The sequence below is a fragment of the Arachis stenosperma genome, chromosome 9, assembly GCF_014773155.1.
Source record: "Arachis stenosperma cultivar V10309 chromosome 9, arast.V10309.gnm1.PFL2, whole genome shotgun sequence".
NCBI lineage: Eukaryota > Viridiplantae > Streptophyta > Magnoliopsida > Fabales > Fabaceae > Arachis > Arachis stenosperma.
This window is the reverse complement of record NC_080385.1, coordinates 23002894-23027486: the sequence shown is the minus strand read 5'-3', so window position 1 is coordinate 23027486 and position 24593 is coordinate 23002894. Positions and strand designations below refer to the sequence as shown.

Here is a 24593-nt window from a genome sequence, read left to right as displayed (position 1 = left end):
CTTACAGAAAAAGCTCAGATTTCTCTAGATCACTCAGCTGGTGGATCTATACATATGAGAAAAACAATTGAAGAAGCTTAAGAGCTTATTGATACAGTTGCCAGAAATCAGCATCTGTACCTAAGCAGTGAATCTTCCATGAAAGAAGAAGCTAAAACAGTAACTGCTGAACTCAGTCCTATAGATCAGGCTAATGAATTCAATCAGCAATTAGACTTTCTAACTCAGCAGCTAGCCGAATTCAAGGAAATACTATAGGAAACAAGAATGGCTAACAAGAATATGGAAGTACAGTTAAAGCAAACAGAAAAGCAACTGTCAAAACAAATAACAGAAGAATGCCAAGCAGTTCAATTAAGAAGTGGGAAAACATTAAATACCTCACTTCAAAGTAGCAGGAAGCCAAGAAATGAACAAATGGCTACTCAAAATCTCTCTGAGGACAATCAGAGCCCAGAGAGGAATAAGGCTGGCGCTGAACGCCCAGACCATGCTCATTCCTGGCGTTCAACGCCAGAAACAAGCAGGAATCCGGCATTGAGCGCCCAAAGGGAGCACAGTTTTGGCGTTCAGATGCCAGTAACAGATGAGGAGTTGGCGTCTAACGCCACTCTAGCTTCCACCCCTGGCATTCAAACGCCAGTGGGGGATCAGTCACATACAAGTGCTGATAACAACCCTTCTAAAAAGGCTTCCCAACCCACTTCTACAGGTAATAAACCTGTAGCAACTAAGGTTGAGGAATACAAAGCCAAAATGCCTTATCCTCAAAAACTCTGCCAAGCGGAACAGGATAAGAAATTTGCCCGCTTTGCAGACTATCTCAGGACTCTTGAAATAAAGATTCCGTTTGCAGAAGCACTTGAGCAAATACCCTCTTATGCCAAGTTCATGAAAGAGATCTTAAGTCATAAGAAGGATTGGAAGGAAACTGAAAAAGTTTACCTCACTGAAGAATGCAGTGCAGTTATCCTGGAAAGCTTACCTGAGAAGCTTTATGATACCATGCACATTAGAGGGTACTTGTACCAAGCAGGCTCTATGTGATCTTGGGGCAAGTATCAACTTAATACCTGCATCTATTATCACAAAGCTTGGTTTGACTGAAGAAGTCAAACCAACCCGGATATGTCTTCAACTTGCTGATGGCTCCATTAAATACCCATCAGGCGTGATTGAAGACATGATTGTCAAAGTTGGGCCATTTGCCTTTTCTACTGACTTTGTGGTGCTGGAAATGGAGGAACACAAGAGTGCAACTCTCATTCTAGGAAGACCTTTCCTAGCAACTGGCCGAACCTTCATTGATGTCCAAAAAGGGGAAGTAACCCTGAGAGTCAATGAGGAGGAGTTCAAGCTGAATGTTGTCAAAGCCATGCAACATCCAGACACCCCAAATGACTGCATGAGTGTTGATATCATTGACTCTCTGGTAAGAGAGGTCAATATGGCTGAGAGTCTCGAATCAGAGCTAGAGGACATCTTTAAAGATGTTCAGCCTGATTTGGAGGAATCAGAGAGAATAATGGAACCTCTGAAAATCCCTCAGGAAGAGGAGAAACCTCCCAAACCTGACCTCAAACCATTACCACCATCCCTAAAATATGCATTTCTGGGAGAAGATGATACCTTTCCAGTAATCATAAGCTCTACCTTAGAGCCACAGGAAGAGGAAGCACTAATTCAAGTGCTAAGGACACACAAGACAGCTCTTGGGTGGTCCATCAGTGATCTTAAGGGCATTAGCCCAGCCAGATGCATGCACAAGATCCTATTGGAGGGTGACTCCAAGCCAGTGGTCCAACCACAAAGGCGGCTAAATCCAGCCATGAAGGAAGTGGTGCAGAAGGAGGTCACTAAATTACTAGAGGCTGGGATTATTTATCCTATTTCTAACAGCCCCTGGGTAAGCCCTGTCCAAGTCGTCCCTAAGAAAGGAGGCATGACAGTGGTTCATAATGAAAAAAATGAACTGGTTCCTACAAGAACAGTTACAGGGTGGCGTATGTGTATTGATTATAGAAGGCTCAATACAGCCACCAGAAAGGATCATTTTCCTTTACCATTCATAGACCAGATGCTAGAAAGACTAGCAGGTCATGAATACTACTGCTTCCTGGATGGATATTCAGGTTATAATCAAATTGCAGTAGATCCCCAGGATCAAGAGAAAACAGCATTCACATGTCCATCTAGAGTATTTTCATACAGAAGGATGCCATTTGGCCTGTGCAATGCACCTGCAACCTTTCAGAGGTGCATGCTCTCTATTTTCTCTGATATGGTGGAAAAATTTCTGGAAGTTTTCATGGATGACTTTTCAGTATTTGGAGACTCATTCAGCTCCTGTCTTGACCATCTAGTACTTGTTCTAAAGAGATGCCAAGAGACTAACCTGGTTTTAAACTGGGAGAAGTGTCACTTTATGGTGACTGAAGGAATTGTCCTTGGGCACAAAATTTCAAACAAGGGAATAGAGGTGGATCAAGCTAAGGTAGAGGTAATTGAAAAATTACCACCACCTGCCAATGTTAAGGCAATCAGAAGCTTTCTGGGGCATGCAGGATTCTATAGGAGGTTTATAAAGGATTTTTCAAAAATTGCCAAACCTCTGAGCAACCTGCTAGCTGCTGACATGCCATTTATCTTTGATAAAGAGTGTCTGCAGGCATTTGAGACTCTGAAAGCTAAATTGGTCACAACACCAATAATCTCTGCACCAAACTAGACATTGCCATTTGAACTCATGTGTGATGCCAGTGACCATGCCATTGGTGCAGTGTTGGGACAAAGGCATGACAAGCTCCTGCACGTCATTTACTATGCCAGTCGTGTTCTAAATGACGCACAGAAGAACTACACAACCACAGAAAAAGAGCTACTTGCAGTGGTTTACGCCATTGACAAGTTTAGATCCTATTTAGTAGGATCAAAAGTGATTGTGTACACTGACCATGCTGCTCTTAAATATCTACTCACAAAGCAGGATTCAAAACCCAGACTTATAAGATGGGTGTTGCTTCTGCAAGAGTTTGATATAGAAATAAGAGACAGAAAAGGGACAGAGAATCAGGTAGTAGATCACCTGTCCCGAATAGAACCAGTAGAAGGGGCGTCCCTCCCTCTTACTGAGATCTTCGAAAACTTTCCGAATGAGCAACTCTTTGCCATCCAGGAAGTGCCGTGGTTTGCAAACATTGCAAACTACAAGGCAGTGAGATTCATACCCAAAGAGTACAGTAGGCAGCAATCAAAGAAGTTGTTCACGGATGCAAAGTACTATCTTTGGGATGAACCATATCTCTTCAAGAGATGTGCAGACGGAGTAATCCGTAGATGTGTGCCTAAAGAAGAAGCGCAGAAGATTCTATGGCATTGCCATGGATCCCAGTATGGAGGACATTTTGGAAGTGAGCGAACAGCCACAAGAGTCCTCCAATGCGGCTTCTACTGGCCTACTCTCTATAAAGATTCCCGAGTGTTTGTACTTAATTATGACAGTTGCCAAAGATCTGGTAATTTGCCTTACAGTTATGCCATGCCTCAGCAAGGGATCTTGGAGATTGAGTTGTTTGATGTATGGGGTATTGACTTCATGGGACCTTTCCCACCATCATACTCAAACACTTACATTCTGGTGGCAGTGGATTATGTATCCAAATGGGTGGAAGCTATTGCAACACCTACTAATGACACTAAAACAGTGTTAAAATTCCTTCAGAAACACATCTTCAGCAGATTTGGCACCCCTAGAGTACTAATCAGTGATGGGGACACTCATTTCTGTAATAAACAGCTCTATTCTGCTTTGGTTCATTATGGAGTTAGCCACAGGGTGGCCACTACATATCACCCACAGACTAATGGGCAAGCTGAAGTCTCAAATAGAGAACTCAAAAGAATCCTAGAACAGACTGTAATTAACCGTAGAAGGGATTGGGCAAGAAGCTTGGATGATGCTCTGTGGGCATATAGAACAGCATTCAAGACCCCTATAGGGACCTCTCCATACCAGCTGGTGTATGGAAAGACATGTCACTTGCCAGTGGAACTGGAACATAAGGCCTACTAGGCAACCAGATTCCTGAACCTTAATGCCAAGTTAGCTGGAGAAAAACGATTGCTTCAGTTAAATGAGCTAGAGGAATTTAGACTCAATGCTTTCGAGAATGCAAAAATTTACAAAGAGAAAGCAAAAAGATGGCATGATAAGAAATTGTCATCCAGAGTCTTTGAGCCGGGGCAGAAAGTTCTGCTATTTAATTCTAGGCTCAAATTATTCCCCGGGAAATTAAAATCTCGGTGGAGAGGTCCATATGTAATTACAAGTGTATCACCATATGGATACGTAGAGCTTCAGGATAATGACTCTAACAAAAAGTTCATTGTTAATGGACAGAGAGTTAAACATTATCTTGAAAGCAATTTTGAGCAAGAATGCTCAAAACTGAGACTTGAGTAAAGCTCAGTAATAGTCCAGCTAACGACATTAAAGAAGCGCTTGCTGGGAGGCAACCCAGCCATTCACAAAATTTAATTTTATTTGTTTTTGTTAATTAATTGATTTTTACAGGTATATGTCAAAGTATCTTCAAGGTAAAATAGCAATTGCTTGAATTCACCAAGTTATAAGAGAATTTGGAAGTTCACCGGCGAAAAAAAAAGCCAGTAAGAAACATTTTTGGGCGTTGAACGCCCAAAAGAAGCACCCACTGGGCGTTCAATGCCAGTAAGGGTAGCCATTTGGGCGTTAAACGCCAGAAAGGAGCATCTTCTGGGCATTGAACGCCAGAAAGAAGCACCTTCTGGGCGTTTAACGCCAGATTGACAGCGTCCTGGGCGTCCAGAAAAACGCCCAGTGACAAAGGACTTCCTGGCGTTCAACGCCAGAAAGAAGCAACAGCTGGGCGTTGAACGCCCAGGAGAAGCAACAATTGGGCGTTAAACGCCCAAAACATGCAGCAGTTGGGCGTTTAACGCCAGGATGGTGGGGAGGAGGTAAAATTCGTTTTTCTTCACAAATTTTCTAATTTTTATGTTTCAATTCATGATTTCTTGCATAAAACATGTTTCAAAATATCATCCTTTAATTCCAAAAATTTTAATCCTAATTTCTAAAAATCCTAATTTCTAAAATCTCTTTTTCAAAAATATCAAATGTATCTTAATTCATAAACACAAATCTTTTTCCAATCCAACTCTTTTTCAAATCTTTTTCAAACTCATCATATCTTTTGAATTTCGAAATTGCCTCTCCCTCTATTCCTCTCCTATCCCTTCTTTTGCTTGAGGACAAGCAAACCTCTAAGTCTGGTGTGATTTGCCATGATCACTGAGCTAAAACTCATCAAGATCATGGCACCTAAGGGAACAGGAAGAGCAAGGATGTGACTTGAAGGATCTGAAGCGTCAGAAATTATCTCTTGAAGGATCAAGCATCCCACAGACTAGAGGAACACCCACTTCCCAAAATAAAGGTTGTTGAGTCCTAATCTTTGCCTTAACTCTGTGATAACTGTTCTTATTATGAATTTACCTTAGAAGTTATATATTAGTAGTAGCAATTAGTATCTCTATTTTGATTTTATCTCCAATTAAGCTATAATTTATTTTTCTCATCATCATCAAACATGAATAAAGTAGTAGATTTTTAGAATAAAGAGGCAATATTTTTTTTCCGATTTCTTAATAAGGAAAATTCTAATTATTTATATGTGGTGGCAATACTTTTTGTCTTCTGAATGAATGCCTGAACAGTGCATATTTTTGATATTGAATTTTATGAATGTTAAAATTGTTGGCTCCTGAAAGAATGATGAACAAGAGAAATGTTATTGATGATCTGAAAAATCATGAAATTGATTCTTGAAGCAAGAAAAAGCAGTGAAAAACAAGCTTGCGAAAAAAAAAAGAAAAAAGCAAGCAGAAAAAGCCAATAGCCCTTAAAACCAAAAGGCAAGGGTAAAAAGGATCCAAGGCTTTGAGCATCAATGGATAGGATGGCCCAAGGAAATAAAATCCAGGCCTAAGCGGCTAAATCAAGCTGTCCCTAACCATGTGCTTGTGTCATGAAGGCCCAAGTGAAAAGCTTGAGACTGAGTGGTTAAAGTCGTGATCCAAAGCAAAAAGAGTGTGCTTAAGAGCTCTGGACACCTCTAACTGGGGACTCTAGCAAAGCTGAGTCACAATCTGAAAAGGGTTCACCCAGTCATGTGTCTGTGGCATTTGTGTATTCGGTGGTAATACTGAAAAACAAAGTGCTTAGGGCCACGGCCAAGACTCATAAAAGTAGCTGTGTTCAAGAATCAACATACTTAACTAGGAAAATCAATAATACTATCTGAATTCTGAGTTCCTATGGGTGCCAATCATTCTAAATTTCAAAGGATAAAGTGAACGTGTATTACGTGAACGTGTCTTTCCGGTGTGTGAGGTGATCGTTCAGATCGTCCAACATCCTCATCCCTTCTTCTTTTTCTTGGTTCGTCATCCCGATTGGCCAAAAACCGATCTAGCTTTCCTTCTCTTACTAGTTTTTCTATGACGTTTTTCAAGTCGAAGCATTCGTTGGTGGAATGCCCTCGAAGTCGGTGATACTCACAGTATTCATTCCAATTTCCTCCTCCTCTTTTGCCTTTAAGTGGCCGAGCTGGAGGGATTTTCCCTGTATGGCAGACTTCTTTGTAAACATCTACCAAGGATACCCTAAGAGGAGTATAATTATGATATTTTTTATTTTCTCTCCGGAGCGATCTTCCTTTTTCTTGGATTCTTTATCTCGGTAGGCAGAACCGAACCTTGAGGTTTCGCCAAGTCGAGAATTTTCCTCCATGTTGATGTATTTCTGTGCCCGTTCTTGTACTTTGTCTAAGGATGTAGGGTATCTCTTTGATATAGATTGGCTAAATGGTCCTTCTCGTAGGCCATTTATAAGGCCCATAATGGCAGCTTCTGTTGGTAGATTTTGTATGTCCATGCATGTTTTGTTGAATCTTTCCATGTAGTTGCGAAGGCTCTCCCGATCTCCTTGCTTGATCCCTAGTAGGCTAGGTGCGTGTTTGGCTTTGTCCTTTTTTATGGAGAATCGGGCCAGGAACTTCTTGGCCAGGTCGTCGAAACTCGAGATGGATTTTGGAGGTAGGTTGTCAAACCATTTAATGGCTGTCTTGGTGAGAGTTGTTGGAAAGGCTTTGCAGCGAACTGCATCTGAGGCATCTGTGAGGTACATTCTACTTCTGAAGTTGCTAAGATGATGGTTGGGGTCCGAGGTGTCGTCATATAGAGTCATATCCGAAAGCTTGAAATCTTTTGGAATTTTGGTCTTCATAATTTCTCTGGTGAATGGATCTTGATCTTTCTGAGAGCTATCTTCTGCGGATGATCGAGTAGCCTTAGTTTTGAGATCGGCTTCGAGTTTTACAAGCTTATCTTCTAGTTCTCTGCACCGCCTTATCTCCCGGCGTAGATCTTCTTCCTTTTCACGTCGATGTTGGGCTTCTTTCTCGAGTTGCTCCAATCGATTTTGAAGTACTTCTATTACTCCTGGATTTGATGAATTTTTGTCTCCATTGGTTTCTGGAGTATCTTTGAGTATTGTGCCCGCATTTTTATGCGGCGTTCTGTCTTCCAAACCTGAATCGTGGTCGTTGTCATGGTCATCTGCCATGTCAATGGGATGACTTCCAGTTTCCCCGGCAACGGCGCCAATGTTCCGAGGGTTACCTGAAACTGTAGGTCGATCTTGGATGAGATCGTCTGTGTTGGTCGGAACCGACGTGTCAGGCAGGTGGGTATCGGCCGGAGTTGGTGTGTCCGACTTGTTGGACTTGGAGGTGGTGCTGATCCTTCGTCCCCGGAGGGTGGGGGTACCTGCAAGAGACTCCGATGCTTAAGTTAGCAAGGGTATTAAGCAGGTATTGAGTAGAATCAGAGTATGAGTTATACCTGGGTGCTCCAGTGTATTTATAATGGTGAGATGTGGCCTCCTGTGAATAAGATAAGTTGGTTATCTTATCTTATCTTTATCTTATCTTTAAGTGAGGTCATCTTTAAGGGAACCGCCTTTATCTCTATGGGCTTGGGCTGCCCTTGGATTTGGGACATGTTTCTCTATTTGGGCTCTTTGTTTGGGCTTTCCTGTGACTTGGCCGAGCTCTCTAAGAAGAGGTCGAATTGTCCTGACCTGAAGAGGTCGGTCACTTTGTCTGTAGAACATCCCGGATCGGACAGCTCGATCCAGGGTATGAACACCTAGTTTTGTCCAGGTACTTTTTCATAGTGGGATCTTTGGCTTGGTAGCTGCCTGTTATCTGTAAAGTGACTACCTGTGAGTCGCTGAAAATGATAAGTTTTTGAGCTCCAACCTCCCTATCCAGCTTCAAACCAGCCAGTAGTGCCTCATATTCTGCTTGATTATTTGAGGCAGAGAACCTAAATTTGAGGGAGAGTTCGATCTGGGTCCACTGGTCGCTTTCAATTATTACGCCTGTGCCACTTCCTGTTTTATTTAAGGAGCCGTCCACGTATAGATTCCATTCTGTGGGGATTTCCGGTGTGTCTGTAAATTCTGCAATGAAGTCGGCCAGATATTGAGATTTGATGGCCGTCCGAGCTTCGTATTGAAGGTCGAATTTGGACAACTCGACTGCCCATTGCAAGATTCTGCCTGCCAAGTTTGTTTTCTGTAAGATTCCTTTTCTGGGATGGTTAGTCCGAATTTTAATGGTGTGAGACTGGAAATATGGGCGAAGTTGTCGAGATGTTATTATGAGAGTGTAAGAAAACTTTTATATTTTCTGGTAGTTCTGCTCGGACCCTTGTAACGCTTTGCTGATAAAGTATATGGGTTGTTGCCCACTGTTGTCTTCTCGGATTAGTGCGGAGGCTATTGCCCGATTTCCTACTGCGAGGTACAAGATGAGTGGTTCCCCTTTCCGCGGCTGACTTAATATAAGTGGCTGTCCCAGAAATTTTTTGAAGTCTTGGAAGGCTTGCTCGCATTCAACTGTCCATTCAAACTCCTTTCCATTCCTTAGAGTGGCGTAGAAGGGGAGAGATCTTATTGCGGATCCCGCCAAGAATCTGGACAAGGCTGCCAACCGCCCGTTGAGTTGTTGTACCTCTTTGATACAAGTCGGGCTTTTCATGTCAAGTACGGCCCTGCACTTGTCCGGGTTTGCCTCGATTCCTCTCTGTGTGATCATAAAACCCAAGAATTTACCAGCTTCTACTGCGAAGGTACATTTTGTGGGATTGAGTCGCATGCCATGTCGTCTTATGGTGTTGAATACTTGTGTCAGGTCGGATAATAACATCTCTTCGTTTTGCGTCTTCACTAACATGTCGTCTACGTAGACCTCCATGATCTTTCCGATGTGATCCAAAAAAACTGTTCATTAATCTTTGGTAAGTGGCTCCCGCGTTTTTGAGACTGAAAGGCATAACAATGTAGTAGTAATTTGCCTTTGGGGTTACGAAAGAGGTTTTTTTTCTTGGTCAGGTGGGTACATTGGGATTTGGTTATATCCCGAGTATACGTCCATAAAGGATAGGTATTTGTATCCGGAGGAGGCATCTACCAGTGCGTTGATGTTTGGGAGTGGATAAGGATCTTTCGGGAAAGCTTTGTTGAGATCGATATAGTCGGTGCACATTCTCCACTTCCCATTTGACTTTTTTACCAAAACGACATTAGCAAGCCATAGCGGGTATTTGACTTCTCTTATGAAGCCTGCCTCCGGTAGAGCTTGTACCTGTTCTTCCACCGCTTGAGAGCGTTCTGGTCCTAGCTTTCTGCGCCTTTGTTGTACCAGCCGAGATCCTGGGTAGACTGCTAGCTTGTGGCACATTAGTTTGGGATCTATACCAGGCATGTCTGCGGCCTTCCACGCAAAGAGGTCAGCGTTGTCGCGTAGGAACTGTATGAGTGATTCTTTTATGTCCCCTTTTAGGAGTGTGTCGATGTTGGTTGTTTGGTCCGGGGTGTTCCCGATCTAGATTTTCTCTATTTTTCCTTCAGGTTGTGGGCAGAGCTCCTCCCGCCTCCGAGCTCTACCGAGCTCGATTGTGTGGAATTCTTCTCCTCTGCCTTTGAGGTTTAGACTTTCGTTGTAACAGCGGCGCGCCATCTTCTGATCTGACTTTACTGTGGCTATTCCTTCTGCGGTTGGGAACTTCATGCATAGATGCGGAGTCGAGACTATTGCACCGAGTTGATTTAACATTGTCCGACCTATTAGGGCATTGTAGGCTGAGCTTACGTCAATGACGATGTAATCTATTTTGAGTGTTCTTGACTGACTTCCCTTTCCAAAGGTTGTGTGGAGCGGGATGTATCCCATTGGTTGAACCGGGGTATCTCCTAACCCAAACAGGCTGTCCAGATATGCTCTGAGTTCTTTTTCTTCCAAGCCGAGTTTGTCGGAGGCGGTTTTGAATAAGATATTGGCAGAGCTCCCCTGGTCTATCAATGTGCGGTGAAGATTTGCGTTTGCCAGTATAATAGTGATGGCCATGGGATCGTCATGCCCTGACGTGACGCCGGATGCGTCTTCCTTGGTAAAAGTGATCGCCGGGATGTCGGGTGTTTCCTTCTTTTCTGCGACGTGGTGTACGTCTTTGAGATGTCTTTTGCAGGATGATTTGGAGATTCCTCTCCCGGCGAATCCACCATGTATCATGTGGACATGTCTTTCTAGCGTCTGGGATGATCACGCGGTTGGTCCGACATCTTCTGCTATTCTTCTTTTCCTTTGTTCATCATCACGGGTGGTCAGGTATCGATCTAGCTTTCCTTCTCGTACGAGCTTTTCTACGACATTTTTTAAGTCAAAACACTCATTAATGGAGTGTCTGTGGATCCGATGGTATTCACAATATTCAGCCCGATTTCCTCCTCCTTTTTTGCCTTTGAGTGGTCGAGCTGGTGGTATTTTTCTGTGTTGCAATACTCTCTGTAGACATCCACAAGAGACACCCGAAGAGGGGTGTAATTGTGGTATTTTTTATTTTCTCTCCATGTCGATCTTCTTTTTTTCTGGAATCTTTGTCTTTATCCCGAGGGGTGAACCCTGCTTTTGAGGTCTCTCCTAATCGGGAGTTTTCCTCCATGTTGATGTACTTTTCCGCTCGCTCCTGCACCTCGTTCAGAGATGTGGGGTACTTCTTTGATATGGATTGACTAAAAGGCCCTTCTCGCAGGCCATTAATGAGACCTATGATGGCAGCTTCAGTTGGAAGGTTTTGTATATCCATGCATGTTTTGTTGAATCTCTCCATGTAGTTACGCAGGGTTTCTCGCTCTCCTTGTCTGATTCCTAGTAAGCTCGGAGCATGTTTAGCTTTGTCCTTTTAGATGGAGAATCTGGCCAGAAATTTTTTAGCCATGTCGTCGAAACTTGAGATGGACCTAGGAGGGAGATTGTCGAACCATCTAATTGCTGTTTTTGTTAAAGTAGTTGGAAAGGCTTTGCAATGAACTGCATTTGAGGCATCGGTGAGGTACATTCTGCTTTTGAAGTTACTGAGATGATGGCTGGGATCTGTAGTGCCGTCGTATAAGGTCATGTCTGGGAGTTTAAAGTCCTTTGGGATTTTCGTCTTCATGATTTCTTTGGTGAATGGGTCTTGCTCCTTTCGTGCGTTATCTTCGGGAATAGATTGGCTGGCTTTCGTCTTGACATTGGCTTCAAGTTTGAGTTTGGTTTCCAGTTCTCGGCGTCGCCTTATTTCTCTTTGTAGATCCTTCTCGGCCTCTTGTTGACGTAGAGCGTCTTCCTCAAGTTGTTTTAACCGATCATGAAATGCCTCCAGGGCTCCCTCATTTGGGGAGTATCTTTTGGTGTTGTGTCCGCGTTTTATGCGGCGTTCTTTCTTCTAGATCTGAGGTGTGATCGTTGTCATGGTCGTCTGCCATGGTAATGGGTTGACTTCCAAGGTCCCCGGCAACGGCGCCAATGTTCCGAGGGTTACCTGAAACTAGAGGTCGATCTCAGACGAGATCTTCTATACTGGTCGGAGCTGCGGAGTCTGATCTGATGATCGTGGTTGGAGTCGCTGTGTCCAACTCTTTGGACTTGGTGATGATGCTGATCCTTCGTCCCCGGAGGGTGGGGGTACCTGCAAGGGACTCCGATACTTAAGTTAGCAAGGGTATTAAGCAGGTATTGAGTAGAATCAGAGTATGAGTTATACCTGGGTGCTCCAGTGTATTTATAATGGCGTAGGGTGACCTTCTTAGATAAGATAAGTTAGTTATCTTATCTTATCTTTATCTTATCTTCAAGTGAGGTCATCTTTATCTTCAAGGGAACTACCCTTCTCTCTGTAGGCTTTGGCTACCTTAGGATTTGGGGCGTGTTCCTCTATTTGGGCCCTTCTTTGGGCTTTCCTGGTGATTTGGCCGAGCTCTTTGAAAAGAGATCGGGTTGCCCTGACCTGAAGAGGTCAGTCGCTTTGTCTGTCGAACATCCCAGGTCGGACAGCTCGACCCAGGGTATGAACAGTCACTCTATGCCATTATAAATACACTGGAGCACCCAGGTATAACTCATACTCTGATTCTACTCAATACCTACTTAATACCCTTGCTAACTTAAGCATCGGAGTCCCTTGCAGGTACTCCCCACCCTCCGAGAATGAAGGATCAGCACCACCACCGTGTCCAACAAGTCGGACACAGCAGCTCCAGCCACCGTCAACAGGTCAGATACAACAGCTCCGACCAAGTACCGAAGATCTCGTCCAAAATCGACCTACAATTTCAGGTAACCCTCGAAACAAATACCATTGTTAAAATGTATGCCGACTTCCAACACAAAGGAGGTTTTAGAAGAAGTACACAGTGGCATTTGTGGTAATCATCTCGGAGCGCAAGCACTTACCAAAAAAGTACTTCGAGCAGGATTTTATTGGCCAACTCTACAAAAGGAAGCCACAGAGTTCGTAAAGACATGCTCACCATGTCAGAAACATGCCAACTTTCACATCGCCCCGCCAGAAGAACTCATCAGCGTAACTTCACCTTGGCCATTCGTAAAATGGGGACTCGACCTTCTTGGACCCTTCCCTCAAGGATTGGGACAAGTTAAATTCCTCATAGTAGGGGTAGACTATTTCACAAAGTGGATCGAGGCAGAACCCCTAGCTAATGCCACTACTCAAAGAAGTCGAAAATTTATATATAGGAACATTGTCACAAGGTTCGGGGTTCCATACTTCATTACCACAGACAATGGTACCCAATTCACAGATACAGGCTTTAGAAAGTTGGTGGCCAACTTGAACATAAAACAACAATTCACTTTCGTAGAACATCCCCAAGCCAATGGACAAGCCGAAGCTACCAACAAAGTCATATTGGCTGGGCTGAAACGGAGATTACAGGACGCAAAGGGAGCATTGGCTGAGGAGCTCCCACAAGTCCTTTGGGCATATCGAACAATGCCACATTCCACCACAAATGAATCACCTTTCCGATTAGCGTACGGAATGGAAGCAATGATTCTAGTAGAGATTGAAGAAGGGTCGCCTAGAGTGATCCATTATAGTGAAGAAGCCAACTCCCAACTTCAAAGGGAAGAACTCGACCTACTTCCGGAAGTTCAAGAAAGAGCTCGGATCAGGGAAGAAGCATTAAAACGTCCAATGGCTTCAAGATATAATCAAAAGGTAGTACAGCGAGTTTTTGCTAAGAATGACCTCATCCTAATCCAAAATGATATCGGAACAACTCGACCTGGGGAAGGAAAGCTGGCAGCAAACTGGGAAGGACCCTACCGGGTCATAGAAGTACTTGGAAAGGGCTACTACAGACTATCCAAACTCGATGGGCGAGAGCTTCCTAGGTCATGGCACGCCTGCAGTTAAGAAGGTACTACAGTTAGGGATGATAAAGGATCTTAGGATAAGGCGCACTCTTTTTCCTGAAAAGGTTTTTTAATGAGACGCCAAGCCAAGACCTACAAATCACCCGACTCAGAGGGATAAAACTCCTGCATGTATATATTTGCATTTTCTTTTGAATAAAATCTGTTTAGATCCTCTACAAATTCTCAAGGCGCATTAATCTGAAACATTCATCGTCCGATTATAAAGCTACAGATCGACAGAAAGTGAAAATCAAATTCACTGCACGATCACGATAAAGACCAACAGAGATGAAAACCAAATTCATTAAAAGGTCGACCAAACGAGGATTAAATCTAATTTCTACAAAATCGGCAAAGATGAAAACAGAATAATGCAAGAAGTTATCGAAAGTGATCCATAGAAAGGAACTGACGAGGTCTTAAAAAAATAGATTGCTAAAAAAAATAAAGAACCTTAAAGTAAAGTCCCTGGAAAGAGGTCTGGCTAGCCCTATAAAAGAGGATTACTATAACTTAGAAGGGCCCGACATGATGAAGTCGGCCCAAAACATAAAAGTTATAAAAGTAATCCCTGAAAGAGACCTGAACAAGGTCCAAGAAAGAGGATTACAAAAATAACTTATAAGGGCCCGACATGATGAAGTCGGCCCAAAACATAAAGGTTATAAAAGTAATCCCTGAAAGAGACCTGAACAAGGTCCAAGAAAGAGGATTACAAAAATAACTTAAAAGGGCTCGACATGATGAAGTCGGCCCAAAACATAAAGGTTATAAAAGTGATCCCTAAAAGAGACCTGAACAAGGTCCAAGAAAGAGGATTACAAAAATAACTTATAAAAAGTAATCCTTAACAAAAACCCCACAAAGGTCCAAACAAAACGGATTACTCCAGGCCAAAGCGAGAAGGCCGACACACAAGTTGGATCCAAGCATATACAACCTCAAAGAATCAAGCCATAAGTATGAAATACAAAGGCAATCCAAAGATGTTGACAAGGCTCTAGCATTTCCAAAAATCCTGGAAAGGTGCCAGGCGGATGCAGACAAACATGTTATGAAAAAACACAAGATATAAACGAACTCAAGAGGCTACCAAGATCAGCCCCAAGAGCTCAGAAATTGCTTTATTTTTCAAAAATAAAGTTGCTAAACAAGCAACTAAAGAGGTAGCAAAGTCAGAAGCACCATTTACAAAATTAATAAGTTCAACAAGCCCACAGGCCGGGCCATACACAAATACATCAAGAATAATTAAAGAGGGTCTAGAGATTTCTCAGTAGCTGCATCAACATGGGACGAAGGAGGACGAGTCTGGAGGGGCACAGCATCCACTGTCCCATCCTCCCGATTCAGAATTTGACAATCAGGTTCTGACTCAACTCTAGCTAAAGGAGCTGAAGAAGTTGGCACGACAGAAACTTTGGCGGCAGGCGCAGAAGGAGGTTCAACATCATCATCATCAGGGTCATCAGGGACAATCTTGTCGTCCCTCACAACATTATCGAGACTAAAGAGAGTAAGGTCGAGCTCGGGTGCAAGAACCCGAACCTGCTCCTTCAAGTTCTCATAAGCAGCATTCACGCTGCCCACAAGGTGACCCTGGAGCTCGGTATAATCATCCCGGGAAGTCTCCAAATCACCCCTGAGACGCACCACTTCTCTGTAGGTCAAAACATAACTCTCCTTGTGCTTCAACGCTGTGTCTTCAGCCAACTTCACAGAAGCCGCCAAGGCCACAGAGCTCGCCTTTTCACCCTCTAGTTCTTTCTCTACCTTCGCCAACTTCACCTCCAGCTCCTCCTTCAAACCCTTGATCCGATCAAACTCCGACTTAGCTTCCTCCATGAAAGATTTTGTAGCATGAACCGGGATACCCTGAGCAGTTCGAAAAAAAGCTGCACCCATGTGAGCCATCTTCACACTATTCCTAGTGATGAACTCTAGGTGACGAAGAATGGACACATCATCCATCGAAAGGCCACCATAAGGGGCAATCTGCTGGTCGACAAACTCCACAGCATCAAAATTAGGGGCATCCAGGTTTAAAGGCTCAACGGTCTTTTGTTTTTTCGGAGGAGGAGCACCAGAAGCAGCAATCGAAGTTTGTGGAGGGTCAGCCAGACGAACCCGGGGAGTCGGGATCATCCTCCTCGGCCCAGGAGAACTCGGCACGGACGGCTTCATCTGAACCTGAGAGGACCCCTCTCCAGTCGCCTTGACCGATATGTTTTGAGCAGCGGCAGCCTTCCTCGCCCTTTTAAAGGCCCTCATGGATTCATTATTCTTAGACATCTCTGAAAAACAGAATCAACCACAGAAATGGATTACAAATACAAAATAAGAGGAAGCAAAGATAAAAACAAAGTCAACAACAAGTCAGCCAATACCCAGCACAGTTCTGACCAGGGACGGGTCCCCCAGAAATTTTTTGGTGTCAAGATGGGGAGGTTCCCCCCATATATCTTCAAGAACAGTTACAAAAGCCCGCTCAACCTCGTCGAGCATCTCCCATGTATAACGAGACACTGTCACATCCTTTTGCCACTCCAAAGGAAAAGCAGGCTCATCGTTCTCATCAAGAAAAAAGGGGCGAGCTCCCTCGATAGCTCGAACCTTAAAGAAATAGTTCTTAAAATCCTTAAAGGACTCATCATACATAGCAAAAACTTTATATCCCTAGGTGGATCTAAAAGAAACCCAAGAGGCTTTCTTTTTAGAAGAAGCCTCAGGCTTGGCAGAAACGAAGAGATAAAGAAAGAGAGTCTAAGAAGGTTTGACACCTAACTCGTGACAAAGTAACTGAAAGATCTTGATAAAACCCCAAGAACTCGGATGGAGCTGGGATGGGGCAACGTTACAAGACCACAATAAGTCGGTCTCAATGGCAATAAAGGGAAAAGTAATGTTCAACTGGCTGAAGAAATCATCATAGGCATAGAAGAATGGACGCTCCCTCTCGATCGAGGTTGGGAAACAAACCCTTTCATCAGAATCAGGCGCTACAAGCTTATAATCCCTCTCCTGGGCATCACTACCACAAATCCTATGATGCTTTCTCAGCTCGGCACAAAACTCAGCTTTCACCACAGAAACACACATTAAAACAAGGGAGTCCAACCAATCGGACATCCCCTCAGGAACCTTAGAAGACGTCTCTACAATATTTTTGTGAGAAGACATGGCCAACTAGTCCTACAAACAAAAAAGAAGATGGATTACTAAAACTACTCAATATCAGACAAACAACTCGGACAGCAAAAATAAAACAGCAGATAGCAGACTCAGCAGTAAAAAGGAAAACCCCAGGACACAACCTAAGGACCAGGGGCATCCTTTGGAGGCAATAACAGAGTGAAGACCCACACCATCTCCCAACAAAAAAATAACCCTCTTCAAAAGTCATCAAAGGAGCAACGAAAGTAGCAGTTCAAACAAAACAACAAAAAGTCCCAAATGGAGGATATCAAAGACACAACCTTTTTTCTCCAAAAGAACCAAATGAAGCCAAAATCATTATACCAGAAAGATACAAAAGCAAAGAGCAATAAAACATGCAAAGCCCTAAAGAGACCCTAATCATCGAGAGAAATACCACAAAAATGCATCATAGCAACCAAAGCATAAAGGATCAAACTTTCAAGCATGCAAGCAAAATCAAAAGCCTCACCAAGAATCAAAAGGAAAAAGAAGCGAAAGAGGTAGGGAATAAGAAAGAAGAAACCAACCTGGAAAAAAGAGGAAGCCTAAAAAAAACTGAAGACGGAAAGAAGAAAATCAGAATTGCCTTTCAAAAGCAAAGAAAACCCCAACAATCACCAAACAAACGTCTCAGAGAGAAAAATGCGAAAATGCAAATATTTAGGAGAAAACAGAAAGTGAGAAAGAAAAAGGGGAAGTTATAAAACAGAGAAGAGAAACCATTTTGTGAAGAGTTCAAAAAAGAACAAAGAAACGGAGTATTAAAAAGAATTAATGAGGTTACTAAACCTTCGCACATTCCTAAAGCAAAGGGATGCGCGTTTTTCAAAAGAATAAAATTCAAAAGGAAATGTTCCGCATTCAAGGGAGAACTCTACAAAATGCTCGAGTTTGGCTTCACCATAAAAAGGATCAAAATCCTAAAACCGAAGACTCGACCTCAAAACAGAAGACCGAGCTCAAGCAGGGGCACTGTTCATACCCTGGGTCGAGCTGTCCGACCCGGGATGTTCTACTAATGAATCGACCGACCTCTTTGGAACAGGACAATCCGACCTCTTCTCAGAGAGCTCGGTCTAATCACCAGGAAGAGCCCAAAAAGGGCCCAACAGAGGAACACGACCCAAATCCTAAGGCAGTCCAAACCTATAGAGATAAGGGCGGTTCCTTTGAAGATAAGACGACCTCACTCGAAGATAAGATAAGATAAGATAAGATAACTATATTATCTCTAGAAAGGTCACTCCACACCATTATAAATACACTGGAGCACCCAGGTATAACTCATACTCTGATTCTACTAAAAACCTGCTTAATACCCTTGCTAACTTAAGCATCGGAGTCCCTTGTAGGTACCACTATCCTCCGGTGATGAAGGATCAGCACCCTTTTATTAGGATTAGATATAAAAGGGAAAAGAAACTTCTTTTCTGGGAATTATTCCACTTCATTCGAAATTTACAGTTTACCAGAATCCTAGTTTTCACTCTTTTTCATGAGCAACTAAACCTCCATTGTTCAGGTTAGGAGCTCTGTCTATTGTATGGATTGATTCTCTTGTTTTTTCTATTTTAATTCATGTACTGATTTATATTTCAAGAATTATTTTCGTTCTTTATTTTATGAAATTGGGTGGAATGGAAGTATGACCCTCTTTCTAATTGAGTTCTTGTATAACTTGGAAAAGCTCTTTACTTGAACAACAGCTTGAAAACATATTCTCCTAAATTTCTAATTATCTGGATTTAACGGGATACGTAAAATATAATCCTCTTATATTTGGGAAATTAGGATTTCTGTGGCATATAATTAGAATTGAACTTCACCCTCTAATTGGAATTAATTGACCAAGAAATTGGCGGTTGATGAATTTTAGAAGAGACTAAAAAGGTCTAAAGAATTAAGGTTTAGTCATATATAGTTTGCCAGAAATTAAATCTTGCATGATTAAAATAAATTAAAAAGAAAAGTCAATCCGGAAAATAGATAACTCTGAAGCCTTAACTACTTTTTCCATATTTTATTCCCAACTTATGTATTGCCTGTCTTCTGATATTCTGAGTTTCCTGTTGAATGCTTTTTGAACTCTCAAACACCATTTTCTATTTGTCTAACTAAGTAAATCACTTAACCATTGTTGCTTAGTCCATCAATCCTCGTGGGATCGACCCTCATTCACTTGAGGTACTACTTGGTACGACCCGGTGCACTTGCTAGTTAGTTTGTGGTTGTAAATTCCGCACCAAGTTTTTGGCGCCCTTGCCAGGGATTGATTGTGATTGACAACTACTCGATGTTTGATTTCTTAGATTAGATAATTTTTCTTTTAATTAGTTTTATTTTAATATTATCAATTTTTATTTTTCATTATTTTCCTTTTTTTTCTTCCGTGCTTTTCATTCACCCAGCCCTCTATTTTTGTTTTTTTTGCTTCTCCTTTCAATTCTTATTTTCGTTTATTAGTTCTTATAATTATTCAGTTATCGTATTTAGTTTATTTATCTTTTATTTTCTTAGCTTTTTTGTATTTTTTATTTATATTTCATTTTAGCTTTATTTGCTCCTTGAATTATTTTTTTTCATTTTTAATTTTTTATTTTATTAGTTTTATTTGCTTATTGGCTTTAATTTTTCAAGTTTTCTATCAATTAGTTTTCTCTTAAGTTTTGAAATTAAGTTTGGTATTCCATAGTTAGTCTTATTTTAATTTTTCTTATTTAATTTTTCTAATAATTTTGAAAATTTTTAGTCTTAATTTTAATAGTAATTTTTGAATTTTACTGTTTGTTTTATTCAATATTTTTATCTCTTTACACAAGTTATCTCACTGGGAATTCTCTGCACTCTGACGTAGAGAGTTCCATCTCTTTTTGTCTTCTGTCTGTTTATGCGTAGGAACAGAGACAAGGAACCTTTCTTAGACTTTGATCCTGAACCTGAAAGGACTTTTAGGCAGCGTTTGCAACAAGCAAGACTTTACAAGGCTGCAGAGTCCACTTTGGATAATAATAATGCTGTTAATGCCAATGTGGAAAATCCGAATGAGAATGAGCAACCTAGGAGAGTGCTTGGCTCTTACACTGCTCCTACTGCAGATCTTTATGAAAAAAGTATTGTGGTGCCTCCTATAGCTGCAAACAACTTTGAGTTGAAGCCATAATTGGTCACCCTGGTGCAACAAAACTGCCAGTATCATGGTCTTTCTCACGAAGACCCAAATCAATTTATTTCTAATTTTCTGCAGATTTGTGATACGGTGAAGACAAATGGAGTGAACCCTGAGGTGTACAAACTCATGCTCTTCCTATTTGCTCTGAGGGATAGATTAAAGCTATGGCTAGATTCCTAATCCAAGGAGAGTTTGAATACTTGGGAGAAGGTTGTTATTGGTTTCTTACTAAATTTTTCCCACCAAAGAAGCTTACTAAGCTTAGGGTTGAGGTTCAGACCTTTAGGCAGAAGGATGGTGAGACTCTTTATGAAGCTTGGGAGAGATACCAGCTACTGACTAGGCAATGCCCTCTGGATATGTTCTCCAAATGGACCCAACTAGATATCTTTTATGAAGGCTTGGGTGAAATGTCCAAGATGTGCTTAGATAATTCTGCAGGTGGTTCATTGCACATGAAGAAGACACCGAAGGAGACTATTGATCTTATTGAATTGGTTGCTAGCAATCAATATTTATATTCATCTAACAGGAATCCTGTTAACTTTGAGGCTCCTCAGAAGAGAGGCATTTTGGAAGTGGAAGCTGTTGATGCCATTCTTGCTCAGAACAAGCTTTTGTCTCAGCAACTAAGTCTTATTACTCAACTGATGGGTAGAATGCAAGTCTCAGTTATCAACACCCAAACTTCACCTCAAAAGGATAATTATGATTATGCTCAATCCTCTTCTGAACAGGTGAATTACATGGGGAATGGTCCTAGAAACCCTAATAATGATCCATACTCTAAGAAATACAATCAGGGTTGGAGAAATAACCCAAATTTTGAGTGGAATGACCAACCTCAGAGACCTCAGAATGTCAACAATAATTCTCAGGGCGGCTCCCAACAGAACAATTACAATAACTGCCAATTTCAGTCTCATCAACAACAACCACCTCCGCAGGCAAATTCTAAATCCCAAGAATATTCTAATTGGGAGATGATGAGGAGTTTTATGCAGGAAACCAGAGCCTCCGTTAGAAACTTGGAGGTGCAAATGGGCCAACTGAGCAAGCAAATACCTAAGAGGTCTGCAAGTACTTTTCCAGGTGATACAGTGGTGAACCCAAGAGAAGATTGCAAGGTTATTCAATTGAGAAGTGGTAAAGTAGTTGGCTTTGAGACCAAAATCAATGCAGAGTTAGTTGAAAAAGAAGCTCCAGAGGAGAAGAAGGAAGAAGTAGAACACGCCCCTCCAAAGCGCGCAGACAACCCGTTCTCTGACTCTCTTGACACTTATCCTACATTGTCAAAGGCTCCCGAATACAAGCCAAAAATGCCATATCCTCAGAGACTTCAGAAGGCTTCCAAAGAAAAATAATTTTCTAAATTTTTAGATGTATTCAAGAAGCTACAGATCAACATTCTTTCTGCAGAGGCTCTTGAGCAAATGCCTCTCTATACAAAATTTATGACAGAATTGTTGACCCACAAGAGGAATTGGAAGGAACAAGAAACAGTGGTATTAACTAAGGAATGTAGTGCCATTATTCAACACAACCTTCCTGAGAAGATGCCATATCTAGGGAGCTTCGTAATTCCTTACACCATTGGAGATGTTACCATTCAGAGAGCTTTATGTGATCTTGGAGCTAGCATCAATCTTATGTCACTTTCAGTGATGAAAAAGCTTCAAATTGAGGAGGTAAAACCCACTCGTATTTCTCTTCAACTTGTTGATCTTTCTATTAAATTACCTGTGGATGTTGTTGAAGATTTACTTGTGAAAGTAGGACCATTTATTTTTCTTGTTGATTTTGTTATATTAGACATGGAAGAGGAGGTAAAATCCTCTATTATACTTGGTAAACCCTTTTTAGCTACAGGTAGAGCACAAATTGATGTGCAAAAGGGTGAATTAACCCTGAGAGTCAATGAAGAACAGGTGGTCCTTAATGTTTTGAAGCTCTCAAGCACCCTAATGATTCTGAAGGGTATATGAAAATAGATGTTATTAAACCACTTGTTCAAGAGGTACTGAGGGCTGAGGTGCTTAATGACATTCTGGATCCTATTTCTGAGTATGAATTAGTTGAAGTTGATGATTCACCACCCCAGAAGGCTATGGTTCACACGCCTAAAGCAAAGGAGGAAACCCCCAAGCTTGAGTTAAAACCTTTACCCCCTTCTCTGAAATATGTATTCTTAAGTGAAAATGATTCCTATCCAGTGATTATTAGCTCTTCCCTGAAGCCTGAAGAGGAAGAGGCGCTTATTGCAGTGCTCAGGAGCCATATAACAGCTCTTGGATGGACCATTGGTGATTTGAAGGGGATTAGTCCAACCAAGTGTATGCACAAGATTCTTCTTGAAGATGATGCTAAACCAGTTGTGCAACCACAAAGGAGACTCAATCCAACCATGAAAGAGGTAGTCCAAAAAGAGGTAATGAAATTATGGGAAACAGGTATTATTTACCCTATTTTTGACAGTCCTTGGGTAAGTTCTGTGCAGGTAGTTCCTAAGAAAGGAAGGATAACAGTGATCAAGAATGAAAAGAATGAGCTTATTCCTACAAGAACAGTCACAGGTTGGAGAATGTGTATAGACTACAGGAGGCTCAACACTGCTACAAGGAAGGATCACTTCTCCTTGCCTTTCATTGATCAGATGCTTGAGAGGTTAGCTGGTCATGTTTTTTATTATTTTCAAGATGGATATTCTGAATATAATCAAATTGCAGCTGACCCTCAAGATCAAGAGAAGACAGCATTCACATGCCCCTTTGGAGTATTTGCCTACAAGAGAATGCCTTTTGGACTTTGTAATTGTTCATACCCTGGGTCGAGCTGTCCGAGCCGGGATGTTCAATAGCAAAGCTACCAACCTCTTTAGGTCAAGCGGACCGACTTCTTCGTAAAGAACTCGGCCAAATCGACCGGAAAGCCCAAAGAAGGGCCCAACTCAAGGAATACGACCCCGATCCAAAGGCAGCCCAAGCCTATAGAGATAAGGGCGGTTCCATAGAAGATAAGCTGACCTCGACAAAAGATAAGATAAGATAAGATAACTAACTTATCTTATCTAAAGAAGGTCACATCTCACCAATATAAATACACTGAAGCACCCAGGTATAACTCATACTCTGATTCGATTCAATACCTGCTTAATACCCTTGCTAACTTAAGCATCGGAGTCCCTTGCAGGTACCCCCCACCCTCCGGGGACGAAGGATCAGCACTACCACCAAGTCTAACAAGTCGGACACAACCGCCCCAACCAGCACAGAAGATCTCGTCTGAGATCGACCTCCAGTTTCAGGTAACCCTCAGAACATTGGCGCCGTTGCTGGAGAACCTGGAAGTCATCCCATCACCATGGCGGACGACCATGACAACGACCACGACTCAGATCTAGAGGATAGAACGCCGCACAAAAATGTGGACACTACACCAAAGGATACTCCTCAACTTAACAACGAAAAGGATTCTCCAAATGCAGGAGCCATAGAGGCGCTTCAAGATCGATTAAAGCAACTCGAGAAAGAAGCCCAACATCAACGCGAAAAAGAAGAGGATCTACATCGGAAGATAAGGCGACACCGGGAATTAGAAGATAAGCTTCTAAAACTCGAAGCTGATCTCAAAACCAAAGCTACTCGATCCACTCCAGAGGATAGCTCTCGCAAGGATCAAGATCTAATCACCAGGGAAATCATGAAGACCAAAATCTCAAAGGACTTCAAACTTCTAGATATGACTCTATACGACGGCACTTCAGACCCCAACCATCACCTCAGCAATTTCAAAAGTAGAATGTACCTCACTGACGCCTCGGATGCAGTTTGCTGCAAAGCCTTTCCAACAACTCTTACCAAGACAGCCATTAGATGGTTCCACAGCCTACCTCCAAGGTCCATCTCGAGCTTCGACGACTTGGCCAAAAAATTTCTGGCCTGATTTTCCATACAAAAAGATAAGGCTAAACACGCCCCCAGCCTACTAGGGATCAAGCAAGGAGATCAGAAAAGTCTTCGTAACTACATGGAAAGATTCAACAAAACATGCATGGATATACAAAGTCTACCAACAGAAGCTGCCATTATGGGCCTCCTAAATGGCCTACGAGAAGGACCTTTTACCCAATCTATATCTAAGAAATATCCTGCATCCTTGGACGAAGTACAAGAACGGGCGCAGAAGTACATCAACGTGGAGAAGAATTCACGACTTAGGGAAGCCTCGAGGTTCGGTTCCGCCTACCGAGACAAAGATAAAGAATCCAAGAAAAAGGAAGATCGCTCCGGGGAGAAAATAAAAAAATATCATAACTATACCCTTCTTAGGGTATCCTTGGTAGATGTTTACAAAGAAGT

The 24593-nt window shown here is 42.1% G+C and overlaps 1 non-coding gene across 1 annotated transcript; it reads right to left on the bottom strand.

Annotated features, from left to right (window-relative positions):
* Nucleotides 1-20492: 20492 nt before the first annotated feature.
* Nucleotides 20493-20599, bottom strand: LOC130952230 (small nucleolar RNA R71). Its single transcript, XR_009074411.1, has one exon. It is a non-coding gene; the product is annotated as a small nucleolar RNA R71 (small nucleolar RNA).
* Nucleotides 20600-24593: the final 3994 nt, after the last annotated feature.